General features: G+C 39.9%; 1 protein-coding gene across 1 annotated transcript in view; it reads left to right on the forward strand.

The window, feature by feature from the left end:
• The first annotated feature begins 5822 nt into the window (after positions 1–5822).
• Positions 5823–12415, forward strand: part of KCNIP4 (potassium voltage-gated channel interacting protein 4) — a 222089-nt gene continuing 215496 nt past the window's right edge. The window contains exon 1 of the mRNA XM_046656979.1: positions 5823–5857. The gene's annotated coding sequence lies outside the window, so the exon portion shown is untranslated. The remainder of the gene's footprint in view (positions 5858–12415) is intronic.

Here is a 12415-nt window from a genome sequence, read left to right on the forward strand (position 1 = left end):
GGTAGATAAGAGGAGGGCAGAGAACTCTTCTTGCATTTACTGATTCTCAGTTGCCTTCAGTTCACTATAATCCTTAAGCCAAAGTGGCATATTTTGGAGTGGCATATTCTGATCCCTTCACAATCTGGGCAAGTTACTTAACTTTTGCATTTCAGTGTCTTCATCTGTAAAATGGGGTTAATGATATTTCCTATCTTATCAGAATGTTGTGATGATTCACTGAGATAGTTTATGTAATGCACACAGTACACTGTCTATCACACAGTAGGGGCTCAAAATATTGTAATCCTAGTTATACTATAATAAGGAAAAGGATAATCATTATTATCATCCTTGATAATGATTTCTCTCAAGCCAGCCCATCGTAGTGATATGTGGCAGACAGTTTTGAGAGAGAGAGCTCATGAAAAGGATTGCGACATGACAGCCAAAATCACATGTCATCAAATTGGTGAACCCAGGAACCCACTCAGTTTAGGCCAGAAAAGCCAGGAAAAGGAAATTAAAGCAAGCAAAAACAGTCATAAATTATAGGGAAAGATTCTATTCTTATGAATGTTTTCTAGTTGCATTTCCAAATAATCTGCTATTTTGTTTATATGAAGATTACATCCTGTGCATGCTTTGGTCATCAGATACTTGAGAACTCTTTCAAGATAACATTAGTGCAATGTTGCTGAATGTTCCCTAAAGTGGAAGGTATTTCCCCCTCATCACTACCACCTTATAAATTTAACAGAGCACTCAAACCAGAACACTGGATGCTTAATTGTTTAATGGACAACCATATACATATTTTAAGGAATTCCATTCCAGACACATTTATTAACCTTTCAGAATAAGCCCTGTAGCTGAGTGAGATAGCTTATGTTCTGTCATGTTTAAGTGGAAAGCTTGTCTGGAGAACATATAGAGATCTTTCCAAGTAATTGAGAAATCCAAAGACAGAGGGATGTGAGATACTTTCTGGTGGAGGTAAGGGTGGAGGGTAGAATAGAAGGCACCAGAGGGGGAATAGCTTTCATCATTTTGGTGAGAAAAATCTTAAAATTAGAAGAGACACTAATGGTCACACACCAACTGTGTCCTCGTTACTTGCTCTGTCAAGTCCCAACGTTAGAAGGCCTCTTCCAGCAACATTCCAGCCCCGTTTTTCTCTCCTGCCTCAATCCAGCTATGTCACCATCATGAATGCTGCCCTAGCACGTGCCCGTTTCCATTCCCAGGAAAGCCATTCCTCCTATCCTCGCTTATTTTTAAAAACTAGATTAGGCTTCTCTCTTCGATGGAAACGTCTAGATGATGCCAACCACAGTGACGTCTTGCTTCTCTGAACTCTTATTAACTAGGAGTAGAAAATGTTTCTTTTAGAATTTAGTTTCTTTTTAACTTCTCAGTGCATCATTCTGATTTCCCCTGTAGTTAACAATTCAGGAATTATGACAAACCAGAGGATTCAAGCCAACTTTGCCCACTTCCCAAGTCCTTTGGCCTTGAACAAGTCAATTCTTCTCTCTCCATCTCTCTTTTAAACCTCTGTAAAATAAAATGATTGGATTATTTGATCTCTAAAAGTTTATACAAATTTAAACCAATAATTTTAATTTTAATTTAAGTTAACTAGTTCCTATATGCGTTCTATCTAGTTCCTATATGTTATTCTATCTATATTTTTGGAGAGACAATAGGTAGGGTGGTAAATCTATGTAATTTTAACATTTTCTCTCAACTTTGTTACATTTATTTTTATATTTATATAATGTCAATAGTATGAAGAAACATCACCTGGTGAAATTTCAAACTGAAGATACAACAAAGAGGAGGAAATGATCAATTTCAGGTTTCAGGCAAATCATCCCATTTGAGGTTATTTAAAGAATCACAATAGATCAGTGCAAGAAAATTGAACGTCTCTACTCACTGACCCTTTCTCTTTCTTGGACTAGTCAATCGACTTGGCATGCCTCCTTGGAGTGTGTTTTTACTTTCCTAAGAGTTTCTGGCAATATTTCCCCTTCTTAGTCCCTTACCAGAGACCCAGTTAAAGAACCATTCGACATGGTGCAGAGAGGCCCAAAATGGAGTGATAAATCGCGAAGTGCCTAGAATCTGGCAGCCAGGATACCCAAGTTCAAATCTCAACTCTGCCGAGTACTCTCTACAAGACCTCGGGCAAATCGCTTAACCTTTTAAAGCCTGAACTTTCTCCTAGAAACCAGAGTAATAATATGCATCTCAGGGAATTATGAAAGAATTAAATTAGCTAGTACGTGAGAAGATTTTAGAGTAGTGCCTGACACTTATACAGTCTCCATAAATGTTAGCAGATATTATTTTTGGAGTAAATCAGATATAAATCCTGATTGTATGCTTTATTGAATGTGACTTTGTGAAAATAATCTCAGCGACCCTTGGTTTTTATTTTTCTTTGAAATAGGGACAATAACAGCTAACTAATTGATTTGGGATAAGATTAAATGAAATTTTACATATGAAGTACATAGTATGGTACCTGGCTTAGAATAAGTGGGCAGGAAATGTGAGTTTATTCCTTTCCTTTGGTATGGAAGACAGACCTTTGCTACAACGGGAAAAAAAGGGAGGGCCTAGGAATGAGGAAAGAAAACCAGGGCATATTTTAATATAACAAACTGGTTTGGGACTGGCAAATTGCTGCAACAAAATGATAGAGCCATAATCTGGAGTTGTTTTTTAAGATAATATGTATCCAAATATTCCTTCTCAGATGGCCCTAGAAAAACAATCTTCCCCAAGTGTGCCCTAATTCCCCAGACTTCTCAGATGAGGCAGGAAACTCGTTGACGACACTATTACGACATTATTGCTATTACTATTACCTTACCAAATCTTACTGTGGGGGGTGCATGTGAGAGAGCCCATGGCATCCTCAAGAGCTAGAAGATCCTGTAGCTGGAGCCAACAGAAAGAGCTCAGAACACCAAGTGGTAAAGGGAGCTAATGTAAATAGAGGCGGGGTGGACCACCAAGACTCTCAGATGATGGATTCTACACTGGGAATGCTGTTGTCCTGAAGTGAAGTCCTGCCTGGAATCAACAAAATCATATCCGTGGGTCTTTATGTGAGTTTCTAAGATGGTGAGGATTTCTTTCTTGGAAAATGACATGTGACAATTTAAAAATACTTTGCCTAGCTCTATAAATCAAAAAATCAATTGACAAATATTTGCTGAAATCTGCTGAAGTGTATAAACAGAGAATAATGAATTTGAGAGCCAGAAAAAGCAATGTTTAAATTCTAGATCAATAGCTTTCTAGCTTTGTGACATTGGTTAAGTCACTAACCTCTCTGTACCTTAGTTTTTTCAACTGTAATATGATATTGTATAAGATTAAAAGAGATGGTTACAGTTAACTTCGCTTAATTAATTTCTGTACTTTTTTTAAAACTTTGGACATCCTATAGCCAAATGTTGGCAGGAATTTCAGAGAATGGTTACTTAAAACATTTCTTTTCTCATCAACTACTGAGAACTACTTCCCTTCACTGGCTTGCTGACACAACTGAACACAACATGTTCAGATGAATAGGTGGTTGGGCAGATTGATACAAAAATATCTCCCATAAACATATCATCCAAAATGCAAAGCATCACTGTAAGGTCCAGCTTGGTGACCTAAGTATATTCCTGATGCCCAGAGGAGAAAAAAAAGTCCTGCGGGCTGGAGTGATCAGGCAGTCTATCTGGGAAAAAGACTGGAACTAGACCCAGGAGCAGGGAGGAGTGGCAGGACCAGGGGAGATCCAAGTCACTTTATCCATCTAGGCCCAGCAGAGCTTCTAAGAGTGGGCACTTCTGCCATAATCCCACAGCTACCATGTGCTGAGCGGGCACTGGGCTCAGCTCTCCGCAATCTCAGTTAACTCTCACGTCAACCATGAGAAGGAGGCAGTCACATTCTCATCTTGAACTTAGAAAACTGAGAGTCAGAGATGGCGCGCTTTCCCCAAGGTCACACAGCAAGCAAGTGAAAGAACCAGGATTTAACCCAGGTCTGTCTATCCAAAGCCTGTGTATGATACATGATTTCTAACAATGATGAAAGCTGTCACTATTGATGGTTACCTGCTCTGTAAAGCCTCCTCCCTGTCACCGCCACCCATCTTTCCTCAGGTGGAGTTGACTTTTCCTTCTTGTGCTCCCACTACACCCCATAGAGACATCTGTTCAAGTGCTGGTGTATTTATTGGTCACATTAGACTTTATTAAACTTATTAAACCCAAAGAGTAGAGCTGAATATTACTTGCCATTTTATCATTCAACTACCTGTCACAGCTCATAGTAGCAACTTTACAAATGTTAATGAATAACCAAATGAAGGAATGAATGAATGAATATTGCCTACCAAGCACTGTGCCCACCCCAGCTTTGGTCAGTAAGGTGATCTCTTTATGCTTCAATTTTCTTGCCTATAAAATGTAGATGACCAACATGCCTACCGCATAGAGCTGTGGGGATGAGTTAGTGTTGATACATCACTATAATATTGGTAAACAGAGTAAATGCTCAGTAAATGCTGTTATTACAACCACATTTAATTCTCACAATTCTCTTTAAATGGGGGACGTTAAAGAAAGTATTATAATCTCAACTTCACACAATAGGAACTGTTTTCAGAGAGGTTAAGTGTCTTGCAAAAAAATCACACAGTAAGGAAAGAGCAGAACCAGGAAATGCCCTTCAAGGTTTAAGATACTAGTCATAAACCCTTGTTTTTCATAGGGAGTTCCCAGAGATAAAAGCTCCTTCATATACAGGGTCCCAGTTGATTCTCTTCACTAGTACTATAGGACCAGACTTAGCAGAGTGGAGGTAACTGTCAGAGTGATTAAGCCAGTGTGGTCCTGGCATAACCCAGAGTCCATGACCATTCCCACCAAGCTGCCTAGGCTGCCAGAATAGAACACCCCACAGGATCCTTCGGGACAGCATGAAGAATGTGTCCCTGATGATAAGATTCACCTAACTTCTTGTGTAAGAACACAAACTCCAGAATCTTCTGAATCAGACTCTTCACAAGAGAGTGTTTTTAACAAGCACCTGGGGTGATTTTTATCATCAGGGAGGTTTGTGAAACTTTGCTCTGAGACAGGCTGAAGTGAGAGTTTGAAGGATGATAGAGGTACTCACCCTCCAGGGGGCAGTTACTGAACATCAGTGTTCTTACAAGGTTCTGCTCTGCCCTACCCTGCATCCATCCATATTTGTAAATATAAAGACTAAATCAATCTCCCTGATAATGCTGTCAATGTGTTAGCAGGAACCAGACAGCCCCAGTGGAGTGGCAGGTGGGAGCTCGCTTGGATGCTCCCGCTTGACAAAGCCATGAATCATAGATCTTTTGCTCCTGCACTTTTCTCCCTAGAAAAGCTGCCCATGGGCTTCCACAGGGGCTTTCTGAAAGAGGCTATAAGCACTAGCCACCAACACGGATTTTTTCCCTAGAATCCCGAGAGGGGGCTGAGCTGTCTCGCAGCGCAAGCTCTAGGAGGAGAGAGCAGCTGCTATGGCAAAAAGGGGACATTCGCATGCTTCCCAGGCAGCAAACTAGCGCGCAGACAGCCCTGCCCAGCCTGGCTTCCCGTTGTCAGCGGGTGGAGCAGCGCGGTGCTCTCTAGGGCAAGTTTCCTGGGAGTGTCCCTTCTCTCCACGGACACAGCAAAGTCTCCAATTTTCCAACAGATGTTTCCCCCGCAGCTCTGAAGTCTAAGTACTCGCTGGCTGCAGCGCAGAGTCCCGAAGCCAGTGCACTGTCGTTGGGGGACACCACCAGACAAATGGCAGCATCAGCATGAGAGGCTGGACTTCAGCCCAGGTCGGTCCTCACTCCGGGGGGCCGCTGCTTTGCCCGGTGCATCTGCGAGGAGCTGCTCACTTTTCCCCCTCGCGAGTCTTTGTTCCAAGCCAGATATTGCTCGGATTTTCTGATTAACTCCCTCCGCTCCAAAGGGGTCCGGAGGCTGGGATGCTCTGCCAGCTTAAAGGATGTTGACTCTCGAGTGGGAGTCGGAAGGACTGCAAACAGTGGGTATTGTTGTGATTATATGTGCATCTCTGAAGCTGCTTCATTTGCTGGGACTGATTGATTTTTCGGAAGGTAAAGTGGTCGCTCTCAGTCTGTGCTGTTGGTCAGGTCTCGTGCAGAACTGGATACAGACGCTGCGGAAGTTGAGGAGGCTTAATACCCAAAGTAAAAGTTTTAAAATATGCATGCTTGACACAGAGCAGCCTAGCACTGGACAGTTCATTTCTGTTTACCCAGATATTTGATATTGGGAGAGAAGGGATAATGTACCGTTACCTTTCTATTTGAAATCTATTTGGGTTTAGGGTGATAATATGGGTTAAATATATTTCCAAGATGGGAAGTTAGGACTCTCTACCATGGGGTGATAATGCAGGCTGTTTTTTGATTGTCAAGTTTATGTTGGCTACCACGCCTTAATGTCATTAGCAATTCCATCCTCTGGAGGAGTACCTTGATACATGAGGGAAATATTTGTGTGTGCCTCATTAGTTAGGAGGTACGGGGGTGGAGCTGGGTTGTTGATTATGATATAAAATGGATAAGCTTTTGGTTTAAAATTGAGTTAATGGATGCTTAGCAAAAATGTGTTTTGAACACTTAATTTGCAAAAGTGTTTCGTGTACATTTCCCAATGAGCCACTTCGCTCATTTGCCTCTTGAGTGGGAACCCATATGCACAGGAGAGCATTGTTGCTACCAATAAATATTTTATCCATCTGACATAAATTGTACTACCCAAATCAATTTTATTATTCAATGACTGGAGAGTAAAAAGAAGTTGATTAACTTTGCTTTAACAGTTTGAATATAGAGTTATATTTTATGAAATATTTTTTCTACTAAAATAACATACTTTGAATTATTTAAACCTCAAAAATTTGATGTCAATTCTACATCCCAGCTCTCCTTTCTTCTCAAGTGAAAGAATGGAGTTCCTGAGACATTTGCTAATTTTCCTTTCGGATAAGTACATAATCTTCTATTGCCAAGTTATTTATGAATATTCACTTATGACGTTGTGTGTAATGCTGGAAGTTAATAGAAACATTTAAGCCTACCCATGCTTCTAATCTTTCTAACTACAGGAACTAAGATGACATCATCCTAAACTACATCCAGTATACAGGTTGTTTCTGTTAATATGTTAATAATGGTCAATGCATCTCATCTTCAGAAAGTCCTTTTTTCTACAAACTGGCTTCATTAGATTCTAACCAGTTTAGACCAGTATGAGTTTAGGCCATTAGGTTTAGACCAGTGTAAGAATGTAAGTTCTAATGTAGTTGTAAAATCTTCTTTTAAATATTCTCAATCAGTGACGAGTTCTGCTCAGGCACACATGAGAATAATATTATGATGAGATTAAACAAATCTCAGAAATTAGTTTCCTCCTTTTCTCCTCTTAAGTACTAATTTTATTTAACTCCCAGAAGGAAAACAATTCATAAATAAGCTTCTCCAAGTGCTACACAACAATCTTGCATTATTTTGACATTTCTGCCTTGAGGCACCAATGTTGGTGCCTAAGATCATTTCAATGTCTGTGATTCGAATAATTTGCTCCTGTTTCGTCTCCATATTAGTTTTTGTTCCTTGGACTCGGTTGAGCCATGGCCCTCCACTTTAGTGCACCATACTCAAGATGGCTCGGTTTTAGAACTAGATGAAACAGTGTCTAAAGGAGAACCACCATGGAAGCATTAGAGAAAGTCAACTTTCACAGCACTATGAGACAGCGCACAGTTCTTTTATTGCCAATGTTGAAAATGTAGCCACTTAAAGTCAAAAGTTCAACATTTAAGAGCCCTGCAAATGACTCAGCTTTTATGCTTTATGTCCTGCTTTATGTCACTTAAAGTTGAAGGTTTTCAAATGAAAACTTCAAATTTGAGTTCCAATAACAAGAAAAGCAGAATTGTAAACCTGATTCCCGCAACTAGACTCACAGAATTTTGAGCTAGTCTGAAATGTCTCTCCGGGTTGGATATCCATATTCATTTCCAAATAATATCCATATCTGTATATGAATCTATATTTCTATACACACATATATATAGATGATGTACCTACATATTTATAGAGATTATGGAAAATGTCCAGTCAGCTGGGCAAACTTTGAATTCAATGTATAAGCCTTGATCATGCTAAAATACAAGGATGTGGGTTACCATCATACATGAGATGTAACTCATATTTATGTGACAAGTCAGTTCTTTTTTGTTCTGAAGTACATGGTAGGAAATTCTGGTGTAGTCAAACTATCTCATTTTACATAGGAGACAACTGCAATCTGGAGAGGTTAACTGAATCAGAAGGCAAAACTGAATGGGAGCAGAGTTAGCATCAAAATCAAGGACTACTGAATCCCATACAGTGCTTTTACCACCATGCACTTTTCATTTATTCCTCTTCCTTAATAGTGGGAAAGGAAATTAATGCAAATATGCATGGGAAATTTCCTGAATTCCGGAATCTTGTCCTGAACTGTCCATTAGCACCCTCGGAGATATTTGATGGAAATATATTCGTAGGAAATAAGATTACACAATAGCCACACAATTTCTACAAAGCTTTGACCCAACCCAAGCGTGCAACCCAAGCATGCCATGTAAGTGAGCTAAACCAGATTTCCGACTTTGCCATAAATTAGAGGCAGAATTAGAACAAAAGCAAGCCAAGTGGTCTCCTAAGCCCCTTTCCCTCTAAGATCTGCACTGAATTTTGACCATCTGTAGCTTATATTTAGTGGCAATGAATGGCTAGTCCAAGTAGAATCCAACAATGAGACACAATAAGATGATGAGAATTCTCACATAGGCCTCCTGTCCACGTTTTCTCAGACCATGGCAGTGTGCAAGCAGAAACAGAACTTAAGCTTTTTGACCACTAGCCAATTGGAGGAATAAACAAAAAGGCAGCTACAGAGCAAGCCACAAAATATTAGGGTATCGGGTCCCTCATTCTTTCTACCTGCAAATGATAAAGAGGCAAAAAGGGTTATCCCAATGTAGATTGCCAAACTTTTCACTGAGACTGTACCACCTAGAAAATACAGCCCAGAATAAGGCCAGGGAATTAACCATTCCTTTTGGTGGAGAAGTGAAGATGAGGCCCAGAGCAGAATGCAAGCTTCCTTTCGGCGATGTTGACCTTTTATACTCTCCTCACGAGGCAATGATTCTTCATTGGTACCACTGTGGAGTATTTTCTCCAGTGAGACTATGTGCATCCATTAACTTAGAAAGTGGTTCTAAGTCTATTTGAATGAGAGGGTCTACATTAGAGTTGGGATAAAGGAGTGTTACCTTAATACCATCATCTACAATGGCTAGTGAAAATTAGCCTTGGATAGAAAAAGGTAGAGAGAAACATTTCTTCTCCTATCTAAATTAGATTCTGAGTTCGATAAATCCCTATTTCAAAAAATAATTCTCTTTCACTTGAAATTCTTGGTTTAGGAAGCAAAAGCAATTTGCAAAGAGGATTAAAATGACTAATGGGATTTTAATATAATGATTTGAGGTTTTACACATATCCACTCATTAATGAGAGGAACAAGGAAGAACACTCACAAGATTAATCTCATCATTTCATAGTTTAGCATGTAATAAATGTCTTATTGAACACTAACTGTGTGCAGGGTCCTCTTTTAGGCATTGACAGAGATGGTGGGGAGGTACAAGATGAACATTAAAGGGATGTACCCTCAGTAAGCTTGCATTCTGGTAAAGGAAACTAATTACCAAACTAGACAGAGAAAATAAGTGCTGGGCATAAGACCAAGAAATGGCCTGTAGAAGCACAGATGGAGTGGTACATTCTGGAAAGGGCTCAAGGAAAGGTTTCATAGAGAAAAAACAGTTGTACAGGACTTAACAGTGTGAGAAGCAGTTCCTAAATTGGAGGATGGGGCTGAGCAAACAGCTAGAGCTAGGACCTCAGGCAGTAACAGAAGATTGTTTTCCTGGATAAGGGCAGTGGCTTGTAGCACATGGACATCAAAATGTTGAAATGAGAGATGTTGCTGAAGAGGTCTCTTGGGCTGCAATACTGAGAGTGTGCGTGTCTTCTCCAGTCAGTGAAGAGCCATGGACTCTAAGTCTTCAGCTTTAGGGAAGCCATGAGCAAGGCAGCAGACCAGAGTTTTTGGTGGGTCAACCTCGGAGTAGGTGATGATGACTTCAGAAGGAAGAGAGCAGAAGCAGAGGTACCTGTTATGCTTCTGGAACAATTTAGGTGAGAGATGATAGGGCAAAAATCCATAGATTGCCCTCCTCAATAAAACATTTAGTGTGAAGTAGCAATTTGTAGTTTTCCCAGAAATTCCTGTTTAATGTAATATTCTTGGTCTGTATCATCTTGTAAAATACAAAAACGACACAATTGTATTTTATTTCAGGGCAGCATTGTTTAGCTTTAAGTATGTTTCTTACAAGAAAAGAAATAAATATGAGGCACACAGAGGCCGTAAATAGAGGTATAGGACCTCCATTTATGCTGAGAACTTTAAAATTCTGATAGATATATCTGACATCTTGCAAGGTCTTTAATTATTTTGAACTTTCCATTTTAGAAAATTTTATACACAAAAAGTATAGAGAATGGTATAATGAACTTCCATGTACCCATTATCCAGCTTCAACAATTACCAATTCTTTGCTATTTGTGCTTCAACAATGGCTTGCATTTAAAAATATTTTTCAATTATCTACAGTATTCCAGGCACTCTGCTAGGCCTGGTATACAAAGAAGAATTAAAGATAGTGGCTACCCACAAGGAACTCTCAGTTATACAAGAAGATGGGGAATATAAACAAAGAGAATGCAATACATTATGGTAGATAGATCAATACAAGTGAGTACAAGATATAGAAGAAGAATGGAAAGTAATTAAGTCCAAGGGGAAGAGATAGGTGGTTAGAGATGACTCCCTGGAGGAGGTGACTTCTAGCTAGGTTTTTATGGATGAAGAGGAGTTTATCAAATTCATATGCCAGAAAGGTGCCTGTGCAAGTTCTACATGCTGGGTACCAGGTAAAGTAATACCATGTCCCGACACAAGGATGTGGGACATGGTACACAATGTGGAATTCCTGGAACAACAACAAAGTGTAAAGGGGAATTGACACAGTTTTATTCCTTATCCTTAATTATATACTTATCCTGCTGTCTAGCACAATGCTTGGTATATAGAAGATACTCAAAAAATTATGGCACGAGCACCATTTACTCCCATACAGTAATACTGCTGGTGCACTTATACTTTCGCTACATAATTGAGATCCTCCAGTGCCTCTTGCAAGTTTCCGTAGTAGCCTGGAAACTGTTGATTAGTTAAAAATGTTTTTTTAATCTCTTTTTTTCTTCTGCTAGTGAGATTTCACATGAAAATCCTGCTGCAAATTAGAGATACCCATACACCAAAGGCCTCTGGGGCAGCTGTTCATCAGAACCCCATGACCCTGGCAAATAATTTCAAATGACATATTCAGCTGTGAGCTGAAAATCCCAGCTTCCATGGACTCTGACTTGGCTGGGGAAGCAGCTCTTTCAATTCGATAATGGAAAAAAAACTCTTAGATTTCTAAGTGAAGTTGAACAAATGTGTATTAAGCACCTACTATGTGAAGGAGAATAGAGGGCGTAGGGCGTTTTACTGTCCTTAAGAAGTTTTTGAATTGGTTAGAGACCAAACAGCTCATGAATAAGTAATCCACAACTAGAAAGTGTCTGGTGAGAGGGAACAAGGACTTTAGAAAACTCAAACAGCCATCTCACCCAGTTGGAAACCTTCATGGAAGGCTGTAAGAAGATGGTACTATTTGAAATCTGATGAGTTGAGGGACCAAAAGACTGAGAGGTAAAGATTGGAAGCTAAAAATAGGAAGGCAAACTTTAATTTTAAAAGAAGGGCAGTTTCCTTAAGTCCTTGTTCCTAATCAGGTTGGTTCTTAAAAGTTCGTTAATCCATTTAAGATACCAAGTATTTGCTCTGGACCTGGCAATGGGCTTGGTAATGACTGGTTTGGGAGCTACTATTTTTCAATTTTGCTTGCTTTAGGAACACACTCCCCACCCAACATGGGAGCCCAGAGCTGGAATCTTAATGGGGAGGAGGGATGAGGTTGGAGGGGTGTACATTTCAATGGCCTCCAACCAAAGATCACCAGGAGCATACCTATAGTTGAACAATTTGGCTTCATTGCTCTTTCAGAGTGGGAGAAGACACATCGTGGAGAACCATAGCGCATCTCAGTAGCAGGGTGTCAGAAAGAACTTGCAGGATTTGAGCTTGGGTTGGGGATTTATGATTTAGGAAGCAGGGCTTTGCTCTGGATTGGATGG

Source organism: Equus quagga, chromosome 3 (assembly GCF_021613505.1).
Source record: "Equus quagga isolate Etosha38 chromosome 3, UCLA_HA_Equagga_1.0, whole genome shotgun sequence".
Lineage (NCBI taxonomy): Eukaryota > Metazoa > Chordata > Mammalia > Perissodactyla > Equidae > Equus > Equus quagga.